The following is a 19,049-nucleotide window of genomic DNA, read 5'->3' on the forward strand; positions in this document are numbered from 1 at the left end:
CGGATTTTGGAGAACCTGCTCTCAGGAGTATAATGGGATTAGATATTTGAGACATATCTGGCTCAAGCCCTGCCATTTTGACAGCTCAGGAAGGTGAGAGGCCAAAGGTCACACAGTTGGTTATGGCCGATGAAGTCTTAGCCAGGACTCTATCTTTGTCCAGGACTATTTCTGTTAGCTAGCATTTTCTGACACTGGATTTATAGGTTTACTTACACAGCTTGATGGAAATCCCTTAAGGGCAGGGACTGATTCTTGGGTCTTTAATAGATATTTGGAGAGTGAATGTGTAAAAGCAATCTAGGAGTAGTTACAGGTACGTAAACACTTGATATGCTAATTACAGACCAGTGTTACTTGCACTCAGGGGTATTGATATTTGGCCACAGATCAGTCTCCTAATGTCAATTGCTTAAATCAAGTAAAATCACCTTCCTTTGTATACCCTGAGTTCTTCTCAATTCATTCTACATTCAATAATATTTTATAGAGTACCTAATATAGGCAAGGCACCATTCCAGCTTATAAACAAAATAGACTAATTCCTCACTTCCCTCCCTTATTAACTTCCTTTGTAAGATATTGACAGCCATATACACATATACTTTTAATGAGATGGGGTCTTGCTATGTTGCATAGGTTGGTCTTGAACTCCTGGGCTCAAAACTATCCTTCTGCCTCAGCATCCCAAATAGCTGGGATTACGGGTGTGCACCACCAAGTGTGGCTGATATGCCACATTGCTATTAAATGGGATTTGGTTTGGTTAGAGTTTGATAGAGAGAAATCCAGTTTATTTTTTCCAACGTGGAGACAATGACTCATCTGATGTATTTTGTTGGCTTGTCTTTTCGTATTTTCTCCTATTATGCCTAAATGAATGTTTCTTCCCTTTAAAAATTTTAAAAATCACAAAGTAATACACTAAAAAAGTAAAACAATGCAGGAATATAAAAGTAAAAATATGAAAGTCCCCCTCATCCCTCCCTTGAGTAACCAGTGTTAATGATGTGGTGGTGTATGTTCTTCCCCAATGGTACGTATATATGACAGTCATACAATACACAATATCTACTCATATATAAAGTGGACAGCCATCCCTAGAGGGTACAGGGCTGGGGCGATTCAGTCAGTGGGGCTGGCCAGGATAATTATGCTTGATATGGTTCTGCACTTGTAGGCATTTTTATAAGCCTCTTAGGACATCATTAAGACCAGAAATTTCAAAATTAAATTTTAATGATATTCAGAAAAGAGTATTCAAAGGCAGCACCTTACAGCTCCCTCTCCTTGCCCCACTTTCCCTGAAAGCCTAGGCCCAGAACAGCCTGCACTTTATTTGAGGCCCAAGGGGTGGGTCCCAATTTGAGTTTTCCTTTTTTTCTTTTTCATCTTCCTTTTTTAAACAAAAATGTTTGATCCTATTATCGACGTTATTTTTTTTTCAACTTGCTTTATTTTTAACACATTTAACCACATGAGTATTTGTCCATAGGATTGCAAGCAGAGTAGCACACTCTTTGTAACGGTTGCATGCTCTTCCATAGCATGGAGGTATCATGATTATTTATTTATTGATTGAAACGAAAGGTCTCACATATTTATTACTGAACCCAGCCAACCAATGTGTTCATAACAGATTCACAAGAGAAAACATATATTCCCAATAAAACATGTGCAACTGTCTAGATAGTGACATTTTCAGCTTGATACGATAAGATGGCCATGACTTTGACACAGCATAAATGTGTGTGATATCTCATGTGCAATTCCTTATAGACTCAGCTTTCTTCTTCTCCAACGTCTCCTTTTGGAGTTGTACCTGATTTTATTACCAGTTTTCATCCAAATCCACTGGAGAACGAGATGATTCTGCTTTTGTTTCTTGGCCAGGAAATGTTTAGTCCTGAAAGTCTTGTGAGAAGACATGATGAGAAGTGGAGTCAAGCATACACCACGATGGCGGAGAAAGGAGCATGATTTTTTTTTTAAAAAACAGTTTTCCTAATAAGCATTTGGCTCTTTCCATTTTTTTTTCTTTTTATTGTTATAATAGATAGAGCTGCAGTGGAACAGCTTTGACACATGTCTTCTGCTCACTCATGTGAGTATTTCTTTAAAATAGAGTCTTAGAAGTGAATTGTTGGATCTGAGGGTTTGCGAATTTGTAATTTTGGTACGGCCAATTTCCCTTTAAAAAGTTCCAATTTGCACACCAACCAGAAGAGTGCCCTTTACCTACCCACACTACAGTGGGCATTTTTTGCTATTCATTATGCTAACTCCAGTCGACCATATCCAGTGGAATATGATCAGTTATAGGTCCTCAAGTGAGTAAGAGTGATAAACCAAGACCGTCCTGAGAATTTACATTTGTTACGTTTCCCTTAAACAACCCTTCCCAGCAGAAGTGGAGCTGAGATAGTAATAAACAAAATAAACAAGTAAGACTTCAGAGACTCTTGGGTATTTGTCAAGTTCTGAAGCAAATGGATTACATCATCTGAACTGGTACAAAAAGACATATTCTCCTTGCTGGCCTTAATCCTGTTGAGTTCTACCTGGATTCTGTCCTTGGAGCTCTAGGAAGCCCCTGGGAGTTGGAAGGGTATGGGTCCCTTCGGTTCACAGTTCCCCAAATAGTGAGGGCTGATCCCTAAGCAAGCCTATCTTTTTCAACATAACACATGGTGATTTTTTACCCATAAGGAGATAGTTCAAAAATGGTGCCCTTGGCCTTTGACAGGTAGCCTACTTCAGGAGAAAGGGCGCTAGAATTAGAAGGAAGTATTAGAAGACTGGCTTCCAGCTGGTCTTTGCCATTTACTAGCTGTAGCATCTGGAGCTGTAGCACCTGTATTCACTACCTAGAATTCCAAGAACCTCAGGTCCCTAACCTGCTGAACAGGATTTTGTCATATAGTCTTCACACTCCATGGGGTTGCTATGAAGAGAGCATGCCTCAATGTCCCAGTGTGGTATGGGAAAGTTTTATAAAAAGGTATGTCATTTTGAAAACTGCAGATTTGGTGGATCTTTGGTAGGAGGACTACTGCTTCGATACAGATACAGAGAGCAGCTTGGATACTATTTAAGTCTATGCATAGATATTAATGGACTCTGATATCTGAGTGCTTTGGGAGAAAGGGTCTTGGATTGAGTTTCTAAACCATGTTTCTTTGGGCTTCAGATAAGCTTTTGAGAAATTTGGGGAGTAGCAAGGAGCTCTTGGGGATGCTTTTTTTTTTAAATACTGTGAGACATTTGGAGAGAGGATGACAGAATGGTTTGTAATTGCCCAAGACGGTAAGGTTAACTTTTAGCTGTTGGGCTTGGCACATGGTAGGAGCCTAAGAAATAATGGAGTGAATGCACGAATAGTGCTCATACTGAAAACCCAATAGTGTGAGTATTCTCTTTGACCTTGAGTTGGAGATCACATGCCAGTCCCTGACATTTTGCTCACTGCTTTAATGACATGATGCTATGTTATAGCATAGCTATGTTATTAATAGCTATGTTAATACCTGGCATTGTGCTTGACTTATTGGAGGGACTCAGTTAGTGTTTTCATTTGACTCCCTCTTCATTGCACAGTTCACATAGGTTCCCCATTCCCTTCCCCACCTTTTTTTTTTTTTTTTGGGATATGGGATAATTATGTATCATTATTGCAGCCAGATACAATGTGTTCCAGTTTCAACTTTGCCATGTGCTTGGTTTTATGACAGTGGATAAAGTACTTAACCTAGCACTGCCTCAATTTCCCCATCTGTAGAATAGATACTAATCAATGGCTCAGGATTCTTGTGAGGTTTACATAAAATGATGGTGCAGGGTGCTACTCCCAGGTTTACAACCCAACACAGTGAGGCATTTGAGATGGTTATCCTTCACATGATTTTAGTTTTGATGACAACAACAACTAACATTTTGGTGTGTAATTGCTTACAAGCCCCTGTAACCACTTTAATCCCATTCTTATAAGATGTCATGAAATTATGTCTCAGAGAGGTGAGACAGCTTCTCCAATGTCCCACAACTAGAAATGGTGGAGCTATATTTCTGCACCAGGCTGAATGCCTAAGGCTAATTCAATGGTGCATTCCTGACTTGGCTCCTAGTCCAGTTTCAGAGACCCATGGGTATTTGTCAAGTTCTGAAGCAAATAGATTGCATCATCTGAGCTAGTATAGGAAGACCTATACTTCTTGCTGGACTTACTCCTGCTGAGTTCTACCTGGATTCTGTCCTTGGAGCTCTAGGAAGCCCCAGGGGGCTGGAAGGGTATGGGTCCCCTCAGTTCACAGTTCTCAAAATAGTGAGGGCTGATCCCTGAGCAAGCCCATTTTTTTTTGAAGTCTGTGGTGGGACGTGATCTCATGGGGGAGCAGGTCCCCAGGGAAGAGTGAGGTTAAAGAAAGCCAGACTGGGAATGACCTCCGAACACTGGCCTCTCCCTCCTGACCTCCATCCATCACTGCTTCCCTCTCCCGGCGTCTCCAATCTCCTGGGGGATGGCTGTCTCCTCCTTTCTTTTCTCTTTAGCATCAGGGAGGATGACTCAAACACTGCCTAAGGGCACCAAAGGCATCCACAAATTGGTCCCAATCCCAGCTAATGAGGAAGGCAAGAGAGGAGACAGGCAGGCTGGGTCCTGTGGCTTTGGGCTGTGAGAGGAGGGGAGATGGGGGCAGCCAGCTAGGCCCTCCTCTGACCCCACACAGCCCGGAGGCCTGAGGCCGGAGGCCCCATACCCTGGGCATGCGGATCAGGCTTCTCTGAAATATCTTCTGTTCCAAACCAGTAAATAAACAGATCTGTCTCCAACCTTCCTCCCTCTTTCCATAGTCACACTTACCCACATGAGATCAAGTGGCTGTGGTGGTATAGAGAAGTTAAAAGCACATCTTTCATTAAGAGCCCAGAAGATCTTAGTTTCCATTCCAGCTTGTAGGCCCCAGCATAAGCCACTTGACATCTCTAAGCTTCAGTCTTCTCATCTGTGGAATGGACTCGTATTATCTGTTTTGGAGAGCTGTGAAGTAGAGGCTAGTTCAGATACGTGCATTGCCTGGAACCCAGTCCTTCAGGAAGTGATGTCTTTTATTATTTTAAACAACCTCCTTTCCCTGATTCCACCTCTATCTCCCAACACACACATTTAGGGCAGGCAACTACAGCGCTGACACAAATCCCAAGACCCATTTTTCAAATCATTGCCTTTATTTTAAAATTGATCCTAATATGACTTCTTGTAATACTGGGACCCTGCCCTCCCAGGCCAAACTGCAACATCAGCATCACTGATTAAATGCTCTTAGTGTCAAATTGGCGCAGCCCGCTCCCTCGAATGACATGGGTGTGGGGGAGGGGAAATACTAGCCAAATAACGGTCAAGGTTGTTCTGAGGTCTTCCATGCTAACTCTTTCCTTTCCCCATCACTAAGTAATCTCTTCTAATTTAAGGTGGTCTCCTCGGTTGATACACTCAGCTGACTTCCGTTTTTTTTCACGCCTGGCTTGAAGTCGGAAATTATATTGGTAAGTTTCACTACGGTGGATGTTATTAATGTGCTTAATGGGCACTCAAGGCAGTTTAAAGATCTTAGCCTTTGCACTGTGCCTTTATCCCACCCTGGGGGTAAATAATGGAGATGCTAACACAGTCTGTAAAGGGGAAAGAGCAGAGGTGGCCTGCCTGCTTCACAGGGGCAGGATGCTTTGATGGCCTGTCTGCAGGCGGGTGATGAAATCGGCTTCCCTCATTTTTATATCCCTTTCAAAAGGCCAATTCTCCCAACACAATGCACATTTCCAAGTCGTTTTTAATTTGGCATGAAAATGTCTCTTTATCCCAGACTAGAGGCAGCGGAGTTAATGGGAAACACACATCTGGGCAGCTGTGCTCTCTCAAGTGAGGAGGTGAGCACTAGGGGCAGGAGTGTGGTGAAGGATTAAAGATAATGGCATTCAGCCCCCATCAACCTACAGTGTTTAATCCATCACACTGGAATTGTAAGTTTTCAGTGCTATCTGTGGCTCCTATGAGTGGCCGTAGATTCCTTCCTTTTCCTTCATGGAGGTGAGGTATGGGGTGGTGGGAGTGTCAGTTAACTTTTTGGTGGTCTTTAGTTCTTGATCCCAGGTAATGGGGGGCATTCTCCTTGAGTTCTCTACTAAGGGAGTCCAAACTGTTTCCTAGATGGCCCCTCCTTTGCTGTAGTCATTCCCCTTGCCTGACATGGAGAATGGGTATGAGTGCTAAGATGGGGGCATTTGGCAAGAGGATAATGAAGTAGGCTCTGAACACATCCATGCTGGGCTTTCAAGATTCTTCATAGTTTGTTTTCATTCCTTTCTCTGATGAGATTCTTGGTGTTTGAATTTAAATTTAGCGTGCATTTGTATCCAAGACGAGCAGGCAATGGCCCTGATAGACAACTTTATGTTGATAGTGGCCTTGTCCATGAATGCCCTGAGTTCTCTGCATAAACTTGCTCCATCATTATGTTGGTCTCAAGTTTTAGGCATACTTTTACCATATTTCAGTTTGTATATTATTTTTAAAAACTGTTCTTTAAGGCTGACATGGGTAGCCTAAGGAACCTTGGGGTCTATGAATTCGTTGAAATTGTCTATAAAAAATATGTGTGCTCATGGCTTTCATCAGATTCTTAAAGGAATCTCAAAAGCTGAAATTAGGGTATCATACATCCCCCTTTGCTTGAGACAGTCCAGTTTACACCAATTGTCCTGGTGTAATTGTTAATAGCAACTCTTCACTCATAAAAGTGTCTTGGTGTGGATGATAAGTTACAGTCTATCCTCATTCTTTGCAGATTTCCTATTTATGAATTTCCCATTGCTAAAATTTATTTGCAGTCCCAGAATCAACACCCACAGTGCTTTTGTGGCCATTCACTGGCCTATGTAGAGTGGCAAAAAATTGAGTTGTCTGATATGTATGTTTCAACTGAGGTTGAACTAGGTGATACTGATACTTGTTTCAGCGCTCATATTGTAAACAAGTGTTCCTTTCATGGTCTATCTATTACCATATTTTTTGGCATTGTCTTTTGTTGGTGATTTTGCTGTTTGAAATGGCCTTCAGACATAGTGCTGAAGTGCTGTCTAGTGTTTCTAGGCACAGGAAGATGTGATGTGCCTTGCAAAGAAAACAAAAATGTTAGATAAACTTCATTCAGGCATGAATTATAGTGTTTTTGTCCATGAGGTCAATGTTAATGAGGCAACAGTGTATTAAACAAGGTGTCCATATTGGTCAACGTTCTCCAGAGAAATGGAGCCAATAGGATAGCAAGCTAACTAGCTAGCTAGCTAGATAGATAGAGAGATTTAGTATAGGAATTTACTCATGTAGTTATGAAAGCCAAGAAGTCCCATGATCTGCTGCCTGCAAGCTAGAAACTCAGGAAGCCAGTGGTGTAATTCAGCCTGAGACTGAAGGCCTGAGAATTCCAGGGGCCAATGGTGTAAGTCTGAGTCTGCCCTAAACCTGGAGAACCAGGAGTGCTGATGACCAAGGGCAAGAGAAGATGGATGTCTCAGTTCAAGCAGAGAGAGCAAATTCACCATTTTTCAACCATTTTGTTTTATTTAGGCCCTCAATGAATTCAGTGATTCCTATTCACAGTAGCGAGGGAGGTCTTCTGTACTCAGTCTACCAATTTAAAGGCCAATCTTGATTGTGGTGATCATTTCACAGTGTACAAATACATCAAAACATCTGTATGTATGTATGTATGTATGTATGTATGTATGTATGTATGTATCTATCTATCTATCTATCTATCTATCTATCTATCTATCTATCTCTCCATCCATCCATCCATCCATCCATCCATCCATCCATCCATCCATCCTTTTAATTTGTCAATTATACTTCAATAAAGCTTGAAAATATTATACACGAACAAGCAAACAAGCTCTAATCTCTTCTGGAAGCACCCTCACAGACACATCTAGATATAACATTTTACCAGCTACCTGGACATCCCTTAGCTCAGCCAAGTTGACACATAAAGTTAATCATCAAATGTCTACCACTCGTCAATGTGGCACCTATATGCGTCTCCTTAAACCATACTTAATCTCCAAATAAAGACAGTAACAAGGTCATAATTCCAAGATGATGCAACTGTCCTGCGTACAACTGAAGATGAGCTTATCCCTTCCACAGAAGAGGAGGTAAAGTCTTTGAGTGATGTTTATGCTTTTCTCGATACCTTGTGATTTAAATACTATGTTATAAAATTAACAAGACTTAAATACTGATATAAAGTCAATATGTCTTATGTTATATGATAAGGAAATAAGAGAGGAAAGAAAGCAAAGATGTCGGATACACACACACACACACACAAATGTATTCATAACAAAATAAGGTAGAAATACTCCTGGTAATTACAGTTCTTGTTTCTGTAACTGGTCATATGACTATAGCTGCTAATTGTAACCACCTTCTTCACTACCTGTTCTGTATTTTTTTTACCTTTAGCCAGCACTTCAGCTGGTCATAGTTTTGTACCTAGCAAGGTGGCCCAAATCTTTATTCCTAAGGGGTCTGGATCATTAGTAGTCCCATTTGGATTGGGTTTTCATTTTCTATTGACCTTTTCACAGGACATGGTAATGCTAAGAGATACCCCGAAGGATTTCCTGTATTCCTTACATTTTCTTACTTCCATTATGGAATAATAGTCCAGTTTCTCTCTGGTAGTTCCAGCCAATCACCCAAGCCAACACCATAACTACTTTCTTTGCCTGTTGACTCAGAGGTATGAGGAGTCCAAAGTGGCCAGGTGACAGGCAGTTTCAACTTCAAGTTCAATGGAATCACTGTTGTGTCTCCTGGTGAAAGCATTCCTGTCTCTGGAACTAAGGCCTCTAGGCCAGCAAGGCATAAAAGGTATGGGAAAGGGAAGCAAAAATTTTGTTAGGTAGTGACTATGGGTAATAGTGAGTGGTGCTACTCCCATTTTCACCCCTTGATTCTTGGACTCATGAATCCTGGCTATCAATAACAGCACCATATATCAGACACTGATTCAAAGCACAGATAGCTTTCTGAAGAACATTGTTCCATTCCTGCAAAGTACTACTCTCTACCTGGTTGGCACTGTAAATGAGTCTTCAAAATGTCATTCCTTTGTTCAGTCAAGCCAACTGCTTAAGGATGGTGGGAAAGATGGTAAGACCAGTGAATTCCATGTGCCTAGGCCCACTGCCACACTTCTTTTGCTGTGAAGTAAATTCTTTGATCAGAAGCAATGCTGTGTGGATTACTATGACCATGTATAAGGCATTCAGTAAGCCCACGGATGGCAGAAGTATTGCATGCAGAGAAGAAAAAGTCATAACCAGAGTAAGTGTTTATTCCAGTAAGGACAAAAAACTGCCTGTTCAATGATGGAAGCAGTCCAGTGTAATCAACCTGATGCTGGATAGCTCACTGATCACTCCAGGAAATAGTGCCATATCTTGGGGTTCCGTGTTAGCCTCTATTTCTGCCAGATTGGACAATCAGTGGTGGCCATAGGCAGGTCAGTCTTTATGAGTGGAAGTATATGTTGCTGAGCCCATGCATAACATCCATCTCTACCACCATGGCCATGTTGGTCATAAGCCTATTGGGCAATGACAGAGGTGGCTAGTATCACAGAATGGGTCATCCTATCTACTTGATTATTTAAACCCTCTTTTGCTAAGCCCATCCTTTAGTGTGCATTCATGTGGGATACAAATATCCTCATGTTTTTGCTCATTCAGAGAGGTCTCTCTACATACCTCTTCCCCCAATTTCTTCGTCACCAATTTTTCAATCATGTTTCTTCCAAGTCCCTGACTATGCAGCCAAACCATTGGCCATAGTCCATGAATTACTATATTGTTGCATGTAAGGCCATTTCTCCTTCCAAGTAATGTGCACGACCAGGTGCACTGGTAGAATTTCCCTTCACCACAGTCCTTCAGTGGTGCCCCAAAGATGGACTGTAGTGCTGCCGTATGGCCTGCACAATATGTAAACACTGCTCAAAAGCTGTCAACCAGCTGTAAACCAGGCCCAAGTCTTTTCTTCCCCAGTCAACTGACTGTAGGGAACTCCTCATGAGGCTGTAGGGTCAGCCTGGTAGAGAGACAGGAGTGTAGCAGGAGCAGGGATCATGAGCATTTGGGCAATTCCTTCATGTAAATTACTTGTTCCTTCAAGGCCTTCTTAGGCCTGATCATGTATGTATTACCTCCATTTGATGGTGGAGTATTGCAGTGTATGCTCAATTTTATGATTTTGTGGATCAGCTAACATGCAGTTCCTGATGGGCAACTCAGGTTGTATGGTAACTTGGTGGCCCATGGTCAAGCACTCAGTTTCTACTAAGGCTCAGTAGCAGGTCAAGAACTATCTCTTAAAAGGTGAGTAGTAATCTGTAAATAATGGCCGAGCTTTGCTCCAAAATCCGAGAGGCCTGCACTTCAATTCACCAATGAGGGCTTGCTAAAGGCTCCAAACAGCATTCCTATCTGCCACTGACAGTTTTAAGCACCATTGGATCTGCTGGATCATATACCCACAAGTGTCGGAGCAGTTTGCCCAGCAGCCTGGACCTGTTGCAGGGCCTTCTCTTGTTCTGAGTTCCACTCAAAACTAGAAGCTTTTCAGGTCACTTGTAAATGGGCCAGAGTAACACATCCAAATGAGGAATATGTTGCCTCCAACATTCAAAGAGGCCCATGAGGCATGCTCTTTCTTGGCTGTAGGAGGGGCCAGATGCAACACCTTATCCTTCACTTTAAAAGGGGTATCTTGACATGCCCCACAAACTGGGCCCCAAGAAATTTCACTGAGGTGAAAGGCCCTGAAGGTTTTTTAGATTTATTTCCTAAACTCTGCTGCAAAAATTTCTTACCAATAAACTAGAGTAGTTGCTACTTCTTGCTCACTAGGTCCAATCAACATAATGTCGTCAATAAAATGGGTCAGTGTGATATCTTGTGGAAGGGAAAGGTGATCAAGATCGCTGAGCATTAAGTTATGTCATAGGGCTGCAGAGCTCATACCCCTGAGATAGAACAGTGAAGGTATAGTGCTGGCCTTTGCCAGCTGAAAGGAAACTGCTTTTGGTGGTCCTTATAGATAGGGATAGAGAGAAAAGCATTTGCCAGATCAATAACTGCATGCCAGGTAATAGCGGATGTGTTAATTTGCTCAAGGAATAAAACCACATCTGGCACAGCACCTGCAACTGAAGTCACCACTTGGTTAAGCTTACAGTAATCCACTATCTTTCTCCAAGATCTTCTGTCTTCTATACAGGCCAAATAAGAGGGTCAAATGGAGATGTGGGAATCACTATTCCTGCATCTGTCAAGTCCTTGATGTTAGTACTAATCTCTGCAGTACTTCCAAGGATGTAGTATTACTTTTGATTTATCATTTTCCTAGGTAGAAGCAGTTTTAACGGCTTCCATTTGGTCATTCCCATCATACTAGCCCTCACTGTAGAGGTCAGGGAACCAATTTGGGGATTCTGTCAGCTGCTAAGTGTGTCTATTTCCATTAAGCATCTGAAACTGTGGATATAACAACAGGATGGATTTTGGGGCCCAATGGACCACTGGACCCACTGTAAGATGAACCTGAGCTAAAACTCCATTAATCACCTGACCTCCATAAACTCCTACTCTAACTGGAGAACCACAGTGATGTTTTGGGTTTCCTGGAATCAGTGTCAGTTCAGAGCCAGTGTCTAGTAGCTCCCCAAAGATCTGATCATTTCCTTTCCCCCAATGCACAGTTACCCTGATGAAAGGCTGTGAGCCCATTGCAGGAAGTCTGGGAGTAAGATTAACAGTGTGTATGTTCAGTGGTGAACTAGGCTTTTCTTTGACGCGACTCTCCCTTCTCTTCACTCAAGAAGTTTTGTGTTTGTAAACTAGCTCAAGTCTGGGAATTGATTGAGGGGCTGTGACTCTGTTTTTATGGTTTGAGTTACACTTTGGTTCACTTGACCTAGAGCCTTTCTGCTTATATGGATCAAGTAAGAGCACAGTAGGCTTCTTATTTATTTCACTTCTAGGAACACCATGATGAACCAGCCAACACCATGGATCTGCATGAGTCAGACTATCCTGATTGTTGCATCTACTCTGCTATCCATGTTGGTAACTATGTCCATCTTGCCTTTGGCAGTTGAGTTCCACACTTGGATCCAATTATTCTGATTGCATTTAGATTTTCCAATTGAGCGGCTACAGTTCCTACTGTAAGGTCTGGTCTTAGAGAATAGTGATCATGAAGCTCTTAAAGGATGCTGGGGCTCCCCTCAGAAATTTATTTCTCAAAGTATTGGTGAAATTTATGTCTTCTGGACTCTCCTGGTGTGGGTAAGCACGTCTTAAATGACAAATCCACTCTAACATTCCAATCTCCCTAATTCTTTGGATCCTTTCCTCTATATTAAACCACAGGAGGCTGGATATTTCCAATTTGCTCTTGGTAGCCCATCTTTTGATCCAGGTTTTAGCCAACCAACCAAACTATTAGAGCTCTTTCTAACTTCTTGAGCTGCAACATTAAATGCACAATCACTGCTTGGTGAGTTCATATCAATAAATTCAGCTTCATCTAACTTTGTTTCTGCCACCATTATCCCACACCCTTAATACCCATTCTTGCCCATGTTCCCCAGATTTCTGATTGCATAAATTAGAAAACTCTAGTACGGTTATGTGTTGCTTAATGATGGGGACATGTTCTGAGAAATGCATTGTAGGAGAGTTTGTCATTGTGTGAATACACATCATAGAGTGTATTCACACAAAAGTCTATATGGTACAGCCTATTGCTCCTAGGCTGCACAACTGTACAGCATGTTACTGTCCTGAAAACTGTAGGCAATTATAACACAATGTTAAGTACTTGTGTGTCTAAACATAGCTAAACAAAAAGTACAGTAAAATATGGTAGAAAAGGCAAAAATAGGGTGCACCTGTATAGGGCCCTTACCATAAGTAGAGCTTGCAGGAGTAGACATGGCTCTGGATGAGTCCGTGAGTGAGTGGTAAATGAACGTGAAGGCCAAGGACATTTGCTATATACTACTATGGACTTTATAAACACTGTAAACTTAGGTTACACTAAATTTATACTTTTTTCTTCAATAATAAATTAACTTTAGCTTATTGTAACTTTTTTACTTTATAAACTTTTAGTTTTTTTTTTTTAACTTTTTGACTCATTTGTAATAACTTTTTTTTTTTTTTTGAGACGGATTCTTGCTGTGTCGCTCAGGCTGGAGTGCAGGGGTGCCATCCGAGCTCACTGAAACCTCTGCCTCCTGGGATCAAGTGCCTCCTACCTCAGCCTCCCGAGTAGCTGGGATTACAGGCACCTGCCACCACGCCCAGCTAATTTTTGTCTTTTTAGTAGAGACGGGGTTTTGCCATGTTGGCCAGGCTGGTCTTGAACTCCTGACCTTAGGTGATCTACCTGCTTCGGCTTCCCAAAGTGCTGGGATTACAGGCATAAGCCACTGCGCCCAGCCTGTAATAACTCTTAACTTAAAGCACAAACATTTTACAACTGTACAAAAATAGTTATTTGTCTCCTTATTATATAAGGTCTTTTCTATTTTTAAATATATATATTTTTTACTTTTTAAGCTTTTAAATTAAAAACTAAGACACATATACGCACATTAGCCTAGGGTCAGTATCATCAATATTGCTATCTTCCACCTCTGCATCTTGTCTCACTGGAAGGCCTTCAGGGTCAATAACACACACGGAGCTGTCATCTATGATAACAATGCCTTCTTCTGGATTACCTCCTGAAAGATCTACCTGAGGTTGTTTTACAGTTAACTATCTTTTTTTGTAAGTAGAAGGAGTACACTCTAAAATAATGATAAAATGTTTAGTATAATAAACACATAAACCAGTAACATAATTGTTTACTATCATTATCAACTATGATGTACTGTACATGATTGTTATATGCTATACTTTTATACAACTGGCAGCAGAGTAGGCTTGTTTACTCCAGCATCACCACAGACATGTGAGCAATGCATTGCTCTCTGATGTCAAAACATTAAGATAGCAACCTTAAGGTGTCACTAGGTGATAGAAATTCTTCAGCTTTATTATAATCTTATGGGACCACCATTGTATATGTGGTCCATGGTTGACCAAAATGGTGTGTGGGGCATGACTGTAGTTCCTTTGGAGTGTAGCATACCTCCTCATGGCTCATACTTCATACTTTGCCTTTAGGGGCCTGCTGGGACATGAGTCAGGTTATACGTCTAGAAGAAAAGAAGGGTGATGGGGAAAGGTTCTGAGGAGAGCTAGCATCACCTTGCATGGTAGCTGCCCCAGGAGAGGTTATTACCATTTCCTAAGGTAATGCAGGATTAACCCCTCAGATAGAGATAGAAAGACTGTAGCTATTGGGAGTGGACAGACCACTTCCACTGGGGGTGAGGAAAACCCTTCCACTGGCAAAGAAGACTCATTTAGGGACTCAACGTCCCCACGTTCATCAAGGTCTTCCCACATATCCCCATTTCAACTTAAAGGACTCCATTTTTCCCCCCAGTCAATGCCATCAGTTTAACAGTGGACACCCTGTGATGCTGGGAGTTCAACTTGCATTGTGATTCAGCAAATTGCAAGATGAGATTCTGCATTTGATTTTTAGCAATTTCAGCCCTGTGGCTACAGGAGATAAGACTCTCTTTCAGGGCATACCCAGCACTTATGTCGTTTATGCAATGCTTGAGTTTTGAATTCACATCCCTAAGCTCATACTTTTCTTTCACCACTTTGCCCAGTGACATTAGGAGCAACCAACCAACATCATTATATTTCTTCATTTTCCAAGAATGTTTGAAAGTATCACATATAGAGTTACTAGCACTTTACTTCTTCTTTCGTATGTTTTAAAACTTGGCACTTATTTTATTTGAATAATATATGAGGAATCACAACTGCTTCAAAGCTTCAGGCCTTTGTAAACGAGGCCCTCCCTTGCATTCTTAATCTTGAGGAGATTAAAAGCCTCTGAGATCTTATTCTGTTTTGCAAGCTATATTATTCTCTTGGAGATAGCAGTCTTATGATCAGAAACTTGAAAGTTTGTCAGACTCCCCTTGGGATAAAGTCTTACTCAGATTCAGATAGTCAGACCCTGATGGCAATGAATTCAATTCTGTCTTGATGGTCTGACTATATAGTAGGGCTGCTTTCAATTTCTCTCTTTTTTCTTGATCGCTTTGTTCCTAAAGAGTTTACTGGTTCATTATAAAGAACACTGCAAAGGATACAGATGAAGAGATGTGTAGGGCAAGGTATAGCAGAACAGGCATGGAGCTTCCATGCCCTCCCTGGGCATGCTACCCTCCAGGAACCTCCATGTGTTCAGCTGTCTGGAAGCTCTGCACCCTGCTTCTTGTAAATAGGTGATTAGAAGTATCCCATGCAGACTTTTTTGTGTTTCTAAATAGTTCACTCCATGGATTATCAGTGCTCATTTTACTATTAGAAACATAATCATCAGTGTCTTTAAATCCAATCATATTGGAGAGTCCATTTCAGAAGCCCTAGAACCAATTCAGAAAACTTATCCTTAAAATTTTGTTCTTCTAGAACCATTCTCAGTACCAAACAAAATCTGTATTCATCAGGGTTCTCCAAAGAAATAGAACAAATATTATGTATTGGATAATAGATATATGTTGGAATACATATATATATTATATATATATCCTGTCCTTCAGATAAATCCTATTCTTAATATATGTGTGCATGTGCTCATGTGTATATATACATATATATTTATTTATATTTATAGTCCTATAAAGATTTATTATAGGAATTGGATCTTGCAGTTATGGAGACTGAGAAGTCCCCTGATCTGCCATCTGCAAGCCGAAGAACAAGGAAACCCAGTGGTGAGTCTGATTCAGAAGGTAGAAGGCCTGAGAATTGGGAATTGGGGGTGGAGTCTTGATCTGAGTCTAAAAGTCTGAAAATCAGGAACACCAATGGCTGACAATAGGAAAAGATGGCTGTCTCAGCTCAACCAGAGAGAGTAAATTTGCCTTTCCTCTGCCTTTTTGTTCTATTTGAGCCCTCAACCGACTGGATGATGTCCACCCACATTGGTGAGAACAATACTCTTTACTCAGTCTACCAATTCAAATGCTAATCTCTTCCAGAAATATCCTCACAGACACACCCAGAATTAATATTTTACCAGCTATATGGGCATTTCTTAGCCCAGTCAAGTTGACACATAAAATTAACCGTCATGGTGCCTTTAAACAGAAACACACATAAAACAACATTATAAATTGATGGGATGATGGAGATCTTGTGACCAGAGGCTTGCAGGAACCTAATCTTGTATTTTGCAATGATTCAGTACTTGCTAATTCAGGTGACTTTATAGAACATAAAATGTGAATTGATTGTGTTTTGTTACCCTTGTTAAAATTCTTTTTTTTTTTTAATGAGACAACCAGATTGTAATCAGTCAGACTTTGTTCCAGAACACTGCTCTGCTTCATGCTAGTTGTGACACCTTGAGTGGTCACTTCCCGTGGGCAGATGTCAGATTTCTTCTCAGTAGGATAAGAAGAATGCACTTGGGGTTCCCTTTCTTTTTGCCTGAAGTTGTACAGCTTGTTATTGCCTTGGAGAAGTAGATTATCTTGTGTAAGCTTGCTCCAGGTGACAGGTAAAGTTTCCTTCTTGTATCTGGAAGAGACTAGCCTCTCTGTTGAGTCCTCCTGTGATTATGACCAGAGTGGCCACCTCCTAGGGCCTCTTGTTGGGAATACTGATAGTTGCACATCCCCTCTCTTTCATTGCCTCCCTTCTCTACCACTTCCTTCTTTCATGGACTATCCTTAAATCGAGAGAAGTTTTCAGTCCCAAGGAGCCCAACAAACGGAACTTCCACACTGGCAGCATCCTGACCTATTTTATAGGTACACATTAAAGCCTAGTAGAGAACATCTAAATGATCCAGTATAAAACAAGAAGACAAAGGAGTTGGAAGTTTCATGTACTGAGTGCCCACAAAGAGTTGGGCATTGTACTGTGTACTTCGATACATTACTCTATTTCCCATAACAACTTTGATAGTTAGATATTATTACGTCCATTTAAAAACAGATGTGGAAACTGAAGCTAAGAGAGTTAAGAACACTCAGTAAGTAAGTAACACTGTGAACAATTCAAACTCAAGTTTTTCTCACTCCAAATCCTATCATTTTCACTTCTTTGAGGTGTTTTCCAATAAAGCCTACTTTGGAGGAGTTTACGGGGGACCTTCAAAGTCACAGGATCTCTGACTCCCTGGGGAACTTTGAGAAAGAAAGCAGATCATCTTGTATAACGGAAACTCCAAGGGGTTCAGTAGTTTCATAGGAACCCTGGATTCCAGTGGCCCATCTTCAGACCTTGGTGGAGGAGCAATAGTGGATCTCCAAATTAGTTGTTTCCCAGACTGGCACCCATGGCCTGTGGGCTGCTGTTTGTGGAAGGTCATTCTCTTAACTCTGCTTGCTTTTTGCTGCTTTCGAGCACCCTTTTTCAGAACAGGAGCTTGGTTGCAACACTCTCTTTTGCTTGGCCCCAGGACAATTTTTCCACTGTCACCGCCCTGTAGCCTCAGCTGGCACAGAAATTCCAAAATAAATGAACGTGTTGTAAATCGGGAGAAAATATTGTGTCCTTGTGGTGTTGATGTTGATTGCAGTTCAGCGGCTCAGGCAGCGATGACCACAGCTCAAACTGCATATTTCTTTACCCAAACACGCAGAGGGGCTGCCGAGGCCAGGAGGTCTGCAGACACCTCCATTCAGTATGCACTTCAGCTTCTTAGAGGTGCGTTGGGCTGACAAAGTGCCGTTGATCTGCAGCCACCAGCTAGGCCAGGGGCCCAGCCTGTCAAAGCCAGGCTGAGACAAGACGCACCAGTCTTCCCAATGTGGCATTTGGGAACAGAGGCCTGCCGATAACACCTTGGCAGGAGGTGCCCCCTGGAGCAGCGTGGTGCTGGCCTTGGGAATGGCCCTTGGGCTTGCATTTGATTGGGGCTGGCACAGCACAGCTGGTAGCTAACTGAGGCCCTGTGGTGAGAGGCTTCATGAGCCAAGGGTGGGGCCTGGGTTTGCTTGTCAGAGTCTGGCTGTAGGCTCTGAGGGGTCTTGAAAGTTTGACCACCCAGCATCATTTTGGTAGGGACATGAATAAGAGAGAAACAAAATCTTCTTTGAAGAGGGTTTGAGCAGGCAGAAGGAGACTGATCTGTTACATGATTCTTTCCCCCACTACTCCAAAGATTGGGACTGAATTTTCCAGGCAGCAATGGGAATTCTTGTACGGGTTGCTTTCCCAGAGTGTTTTGGAGAGACATCTATTATTTTTTTTCTGTCCGGCAGCCCCCATACCCTGCTTTAAGACATTGTTCCCACTGCCCAATCATGTGACTCGGTGGTACAGCCAATCAGTCTCTCATGCTCCTGAGTGTAAGGGTGGGACATGGTCATGACCTGCCAATCACAGGACTGCATTCCGCTGGCAGGAATGGACATTTAACTGCAGCTGGACCCAGCAGAATCTTTCTCTGGAACTTTTTTTCTTTTTTTGAGATAGTATCTCTGTCGTTGTCTGGAGTGTAGTGGTGCAATGATAGCTCACTGCAGCCTCAAACTCTTGGGTTCAAGCCGTGCTCCTATCTCAGACTCCTGAGTAGCTGAGACTACAGGTGTGCCACCACACCTGGCTAAGTTTTAAATTTTTTGTAGAGAGGGGATCGTGCTATGTTGCCCAGACTGGTCTTGAACTCCTGGCCTCAAGTAATCTGCCCATCTCGGTTTCCCAAAGTGCTATGATTACAGCTGCGAGCTACCACACCCGGCCTTTTTTTCTCTTTTTCTTAGGGACTTTGGATTTGAAAGAGAAGGTGGTGCCTTTTATGACAGAGAGCTAGGACGATATGAATTGGGGATGGC

At 41.9% G+C, this 19,049-nt stretch overlaps 1 long non-coding RNA gene across 1 annotated transcript in view; it reads left to right on the forward strand.

Moving 5' to 3' along the window:
* Window positions 1–5,407: 5,407 nt before the first annotated feature.
* LOC105476779 (uncharacterized) overlaps window positions 5,408–19,049 on the forward strand; it is a 55,506-nt gene continuing 41,864 nt past the window's right edge. The window contains exon 1 of the long non-coding RNA XR_984238.2: window positions 5,408–5,544. This is a non-coding gene — a long non-coding RNA (uncharacterized lncRNA). The remainder of the gene's footprint in view (window positions 5,545–19,049) is intronic.

Source organism: Macaca nemestrina, chromosome 17 (assembly GCF_043159975.1).
Source record: "Macaca nemestrina isolate mMacNem1 chromosome 17, mMacNem.hap1, whole genome shotgun sequence".
Lineage (NCBI taxonomy): Eukaryota > Metazoa > Chordata > Mammalia > Primates > Cercopithecidae > Macaca > Macaca nemestrina.